General features: G+C 61.9%; 1 pseudogene; it reads left to right on the forward strand.

Annotated features, from left to right (window-relative positions):
- Window positions 1–6,217, forward strand: part of LOC108298886 — a 12,496-nt pseudogene extending 6,279 nt beyond the window's left edge.
- Window positions 6,218–6,475: the final 258 nt, after the last annotated feature.

The following is a 6,475-nucleotide window of genomic DNA, read 5'->3' on the forward strand; positions in this document are numbered from 1 at the left end:
CCCTGCCTCCGTCTCCCACTCTGTTAGTCCTCCCCCTTTCCCCTCAGTCTTTCCATCGTTGACACCCAGTGTCCTCAGGGTCTCAGAATCGGGAATCTGAGATAGAGACACTTGAGCATTTCTTAAAATGCTATTTAAAAATTATTATTACTATTTATTTGGAGGAAAGAGGTGAGGGAAGGAGGAGGAATGGGGAGGAGGGAAAGGAGAAGTGAGGGAGGGGGTGGGCGCACAGGGGAAGAGAGGGAGCCTTAAAATGCTGTTATGATGACAACATGAGAACTGGAGAACTGAGTAGATGCCTTCCAAAGCCAGGAAACCATTTTATCTAATACAGCTATCTTTATTTTATTTTATTTTGAGACGAGCCTTGCTCTGTCACCCAGGCTGGAGTGCAGTGGTGCGATCTTGGCTCACAGCAGCCTCCGCCTCCGAGGTCCCACTGATTCTCCTGCCTCAGCCTCCCGAGTAGTTGGGATTTACAGGCATGCACCACCATGCCTGGCTAATTTTTTATTATTGGTAGAGTTGGTGTTTCACCATGTTGGCCAGGCTGGTCTTGAACTCCTGACCTCAAGTAATTCACCTGACTCAGCCTCCCAAAGCGCTGGGATTGATTGCAGGCATGAGCCACCACACCTGGCATAATTCAGGTATCTTTAAATAGACAAATGTGAGAAACCAACAAATACATGTGTAGCACGAGACATTTGGGGGATTGTCTTTCAGCAAATCGGCTGCCTCGAAGGTGGACCGTGTAGGAGTGTACGCAGAGGCAAGTGCCCCGCGGTGGCCAGGACAGACAGGCAGGAAGTCCCAGGTGCACAGTCCAAGCTGGCGGGACCTGGAGCTGACTGTCCCTCAGCTGCAGCCTCCTTGCCATGGCAGCCCTCCCCTCCTGCTTGTCACAGATGTCATCCTCCCTTCCAGGCCTCTTGCCATGTTCCGGGCAGGAAGAAGGAGGGGAAAGGGCTGACTCCCAGCGAGGGACTCGTGCCTGTTTCTCCCCAGGCAGGACTGTGTCCCAGAAACCCTAGTTTCGAGGGGGCGGCCTCAGGGTGTTTTCAGCAGGTCCCATTGCTGTAGTTGGGACCTTGAGCAATATCAGAATCTGTTGGTGAGGAAAGGGGGATGGGTGTGGGGCTGGCAGCTCAGGGGAGGGACAGCTTACTCTTGAGACCCCAGGGGAGCAGAGAAAGCAGAGCCACCAGCAGAGGAGGTCCTGATGCTGGGCCTCAGCAGGCAGTATGGAAGGGAGTTTAAGTGAGGAGCGTGGCTGTGGAAAAGCCCAGGGTGGGCAGTGGCAGAAGGTATGAAGGACAGGAGCAATGCCAAGACTGGTCTGGGGGCGGGGAGCGGGGCCTGCCCCTTAATGCATTTCTTCTCCAGATGTTCTCTGAGCCATTGGGAAGGGCGTGGACAGTAGGGCAGCCTTGATGTCATGGCTGGGTTTGCATGCTAGCAGCAGCTGGCACGGATCGAGCTCTTAGGTTGTGCCGGGCACGGGCTGAGCCCGCACACGAAAGGCCACAAGCAGTCCTCCCTCCGGGGCTTGTAGGCAGGCACGATTGTCACTCCAACTTCACAAAGGAGGCTGCTGAGGTTCAGAGTGGCCAAATGAGCCACCCAGGCATCTCAGCTAGGAAGCAGAGGGTCTGGGGACCCAACCCACTAAACCTCCATACTGTGCCACCTCTCCAGGGACAGTCAGAGGGAGGCTACATAGGCGAGGGTGGGTAAGAGCAGGGACAGCAAGGAGGAGGCAGCCGGGGAGGTCTGCCTTCATCAGGACACGGGTGGTGAAGTGCTGTTCTGGGAGGGTTCTGGCAGAAATGGTGTCTTTGGGTCTTGGGCAGTGGGCACCTGGGTGCCAGGCGCAGGCTGAGCCCCACAGCCCCTAGGTGTGCACAGGCAGAGTGTGTACTGCTCGGAGCAGCAGGCAGGGCCTGTGGACGAGGGGCACTGTGACCCCCTGGGCCAGCCCGATGACCGCCAGAGGAAGTGCACTGAGTAGCCTTGCCCTGCCAGGTGAGCTGCCCCCACACCCCTGCCAACTCCCCACCCCCGGCGGCCTGGGTCTGCCACAGGCCCCTACTTCTGGGCTCCAGAGTTCCCAGGGAGGAGCACAGGCAGCCACGTTTTCATGGGTCTTCCCAAGGCTGAAGCCCCAGCTCCCGGTCACCCCTTACTCCAGCCTGGGCCAGCCTGGACACCTGTGGTCCTCCTCCTTAGGTCCCTGGATATGGAAATAGGCCTCAGGTCACGCTCACTTCCCCTGAGGGGAGGGTGGCAGGAGCGGAGGGGCTGGGCCATGTCACCAGACTTAGGGGGCAGGACACCTACCTGGGCTTGGAGTTCTGTAGAAGCAGCCACTGGCCTTGGTCCAGCTCTGGGACCAACCCCGAGGGCCTGGGAGCCTGGCCTGGCCCTCCCTGCTGGTGAGCCTGCAGATGCCACCCATGTGCCCTTGCCAGGTGGTGGGCAGGTGAGTGGCAGCTGTGCTCCTGCGGGCCTGGGGGCCTCTCACGCCGGGTCATGCTCTGCATCCGCAGCGTGGGGCTAGATGAGCAGAGCGCCCTGGAGCCGCCCGCCTGTGAACCCCCGGCCCCCAGCTGAAACCCCCTGCAACCGCCACGTGCCCTGTCCGGCCACCTGGGCTGTGGGGAACTGGTCTCAGGTGAGTGCGGATTGGGAGGGGCCGCCTCCAGCGACACCCTTGGTCTCAGGCTACAGGGAGGCAGACAGCCTTCCTCCAGCCCTTACTGCCTGGTGCCGTGGGTGGGAGGGAGTCTGGGGCATTCCAGGGTCCAGCCTGACTCCAAAGCCTCAGGGATCAGGAAGCCCCTGCAAAGCCGTGGCCACAGCCATGACCTTGAGCTGGGTAGGGCCAGAGAGGGCTGGCTGGGGTCCCTGCCACTCTGACACCGGGCAGTGGACAGTGCCTTGTCCCTGCCTTGCCCCAGCATCCCCTGGCAGCCCACCTCCCAGCCTGAGCCCCTCACCCTAGCTTCCCCCCCAGTGCTCAGTGACATGAGGAGAGGGCATTCGGCACCGAAGTGTCCTCTGCACCAATGACACTGGTGTCCCCTATGATGAGGCCCAGCAGCCAGCCCGACAAGTCACCTGCTCTCTGCCACTCTGTCCACGGCCCCTGGACACACTGGTCCCTGAAGGCTCAGGCAAGCGGCTCCTCCAGCCACGAGCTCTTCAATGAGGCTGACTTCATCCCGCGCCACCTGGCCCCACACCCTTCACCCACCTCAGCACCCAGGCCAGCCAGCATGGGCAACACCATCGACGAGGAGGCCCTGGAGCTGGACCCGCTGGGGCCCGTATTTGTGGACGACTTCTACGACTACAATTTCATCAACTTCCACGAGGACCTGTCCTAAGGGCCCTTTGAGGAGCCCGATCTAGACCTGGCGGGGACAGGGGATGGGACGCCCACACCACATGGCCGTCCTGCTGCGCCCTCCACATGTAGCCCCGTGTCTGCCACAGAGCCCCCTGCAGCCACGGAGGAGGGGGCACCGGGACCTTGGTCCCCTAGCCCTTGGCCCAGCCAGGCCAGCCGCTCCCCACCCCCACCCTCAGAGCTGACCTCTGGGAACTCTGGTCAATTTCCTGCCTGAGGAAGACACCCCTATAGGGGCCCCAGACCTTGGGCTCCCCAGCCTGCCCTGGCCTAGGGTTTCCCCTGATGGCGTGCAGATGCCTGCCACTCCTGGGGGCCAAAATGACTTGGTTGGTGAGGACAGCCAGCGTCAGCTGCCCGCTCCATGGCGGGATAGGACCAATGAGGTTTCCAAGGACGATGAGGAATCTGGTGGCTGCGGAGCCCCCCACCTGCCCCTGAGACCCAGCCCCATGTTGCACCCTTTGTCCCCTGTCGGCAGCACCCACTCCTCTCCTGGTCCTGATGTGGTGGAGCTGTGGACAGGAGGGACTGTGGCCCGGAAGCCCGCTCTGGAGGGTGGCCTGGGGCCTGGGGACAGTGAGTTGAGGCCCACTGTGGAGGCAGCTCATCTGCCAGAGACGGAAGACAGGGACAGCCCCCTGCAGCTGGGGACTCCCAACTCCCCAACCCCAGGACCAGGCTCCTGGGACCTGCGGACTGTGGCAGTGTGGGGCACCTTCCTCCCCATGATCCTTTCTGGCCTCGGGCACACACCTGATCCTGGCCCTGCCTGGAGTCCGGGACCCGAGGACCAGCCCGAGTCCCTCAGCCTGAGGTGCCCCTGAGCTCTGGGCTGCTGTCCACGCCAGCTTGGGACAGCCCTGCAAATAGCCGAAGAGCCCCTGAGACCCAGCCCCCGGCCCCCAGCCTGGCTGAGGCAGGGCCCCCTGTGGACCTGTTGGCTGTGAGGAACGCCAGCTGGCAAGCTGGAAACTGGAGCGAGGCAAGTGGTGCGGGCCGGGCTGGTGAGGGAGTTTGCCTGGGATCTTGGTGATTGTTGTCTCATCTGAAAGTGAGCAGAGTGGGACACAGGCGCCGTCTGTCCCGCCTCCCTCGGGGCAGGGGTTCCCAGGATTAGGCGGATAAGGGGACCACAGGGCCCATTCCTGGGCAGCACAGGGGGCCTCAGGGAAGCCAGGGCAGGAACACACTGGCAGCACATCCCAGGACAGAGTTCACTCAGCTGTGCAGTGGGGAGAGTCCCCTCATGGCCTGCAGGCCTAGTCCTGCCCAGAAAGCAGCAAGCTTCCCTGAGGCTCAGCCTGGCTCCTCCACACTGAGCTCAGCCCACTGCCACCTGGCTCTGCCCTCAATGGCTCCAACCTCCTTTGCCAGTGACCTGCAGGGGTCTGAGCTGCATGAAAGAAGCTGACCAGTGTCCCCTCCCTGGGTCCCCAGATGGTCACTGCAGGGGAAGCAAGCTTCTGTTAGATCACTATTTTGGGTGTGGGAAGGGGCAGGCTGGTCAGGATAGCTGGTCAGGGGTGCCTGCAGGGTCCCCTTTCTCTGCACCAGTGACACTGGAACACAGTCCCTTTGTCCTTTGTGGGCAGGGTCAGTTGGTTGCTGGGGGGTGGGGGTTGACTTTATTTTCACGGTCTTCCTGGGTGGTGGATGGAGGAGTCTATTTTGCAAATAAGAAAACTGAGGCCCAGAAGAGGGGCCTGTCTTGCTGAGGTCTTGCCAGCCTAGGTGGGTAGTTCCTGGCTGTGGGGGCCTGGCGGGGATGTGGTCTGCCTGGCTTTCACGGGTCTGTGCCCCGCAGTGCTCCACCACCTGCGGCCTGGGTGCCGTCTGGAGGCCGGTGCGCTGTATCTCTGACCGGGATGAGGACTGCGCCTCTGCTGGCCGGCCCCAGCCTGCCCACCGCTGCCACCTGTGGCTTTGTGCCACCTGGCACTCGGGCAACTGGAGTAAGGTGCGTGAGGATGGAGCCAAGGCAGGGAGCCCCAGGGCACAGGGCGGAGCCCTGGGTCCCCACAGCCTGTGTTCTGAGAGCAGCAGGGGAGGGCTCTGGGCTACACGTCTGGGCACCCGATGGCACTGGATCTGAATCTCCTGGGAGTCTTCATTTTTGTCTGGCTTGGCCTGTCTTCTCCCCTGTTTTTCTGACCCCATCTGGACTTGTCTTTCATCAGCTTGCCTTTGTTCCTCCCTTTCTCCGTCTGTCCCTGCCCATGGCAGCCCCTGGCTGGGTACCTTTTGCCTGAGGCCTGCCAGCCTTGGCCTCCCACTGGGCTCTTCAGGGATTTTCCCCAGGCTGGAACGTGAGCCTGATGCCTTCCCTGCCACACGCCTCACAGGGTCGCATGTGTGGGCCTGCACGTGGGGGGTGTCCATACGCGTCTCTCCGTCCCCAGTGCTCCTGCAGCTGTGGTGGAGGCTCCTCAGTGCGGGATGTGCAGTGTGTGGATACACGGGACCTCTGGCCGCTGCAACCCTTCCGTTGTCAGCCGGGGCCAGCCAAGCCGCCCACGCACCGCCCCTGCGGGGCCCAGCCCTGCCTCAGCTGCTACACTTCTTCCTGGAGGGAGGTGAGGCCTGGGGGTCCAGTTGGGGGGAGGGGGCGCCCTCAGACCCTGGCTGTGCCCTGACTCCTTCCCTGCACCCCAGTGCTCTGAGGCCTGTGGTGGTGGTGAACAGCAGCGTCTGGTGACCTGTCCGGAGCCAGGCCTCTGCTAGGAGGCACTGAGACCCAATGCCACGCGGCCCTGTAACATTCACCCCTGCATGCAGTGGGTGGTGGGGCCCTGGGGCCAAGTGAGCTGGGCTGTGTGGAGGAGAAGGGAGCAAGGGCTTGGCAGCACCTGGTCGGTCCTGGGTTGTGTGAAACAGCTATTGAGTGTGGCTGAGAGCCAGGCTGTCTCTGGCCACTGCTCGTGCAGCAGTGACTGGACGAGGTCCCGCCCTGCTGGTGCTCACAGCCTGCCAGGGAGAAACAGACAAGGAAAGGGCACATGTGCTGTGATGTCAGGGAAGGCCTTTCCAGGAGGGGCCTCAAGTTGAGACCCGAGGGAG

Source organism: Cebus imitator, unplaced genomic scaffold, assembly GCF_001604975.1.
Source record: "Cebus imitator isolate Cc_AM_T3 unplaced genomic scaffold, Cebus_imitator-1.0 Scaffold1170, whole genome shotgun sequence".
Taxonomy (NCBI): domain Eukaryota; kingdom Metazoa; phylum Chordata; class Mammalia; order Primates; family Cebidae; genus Cebus; species Cebus imitator.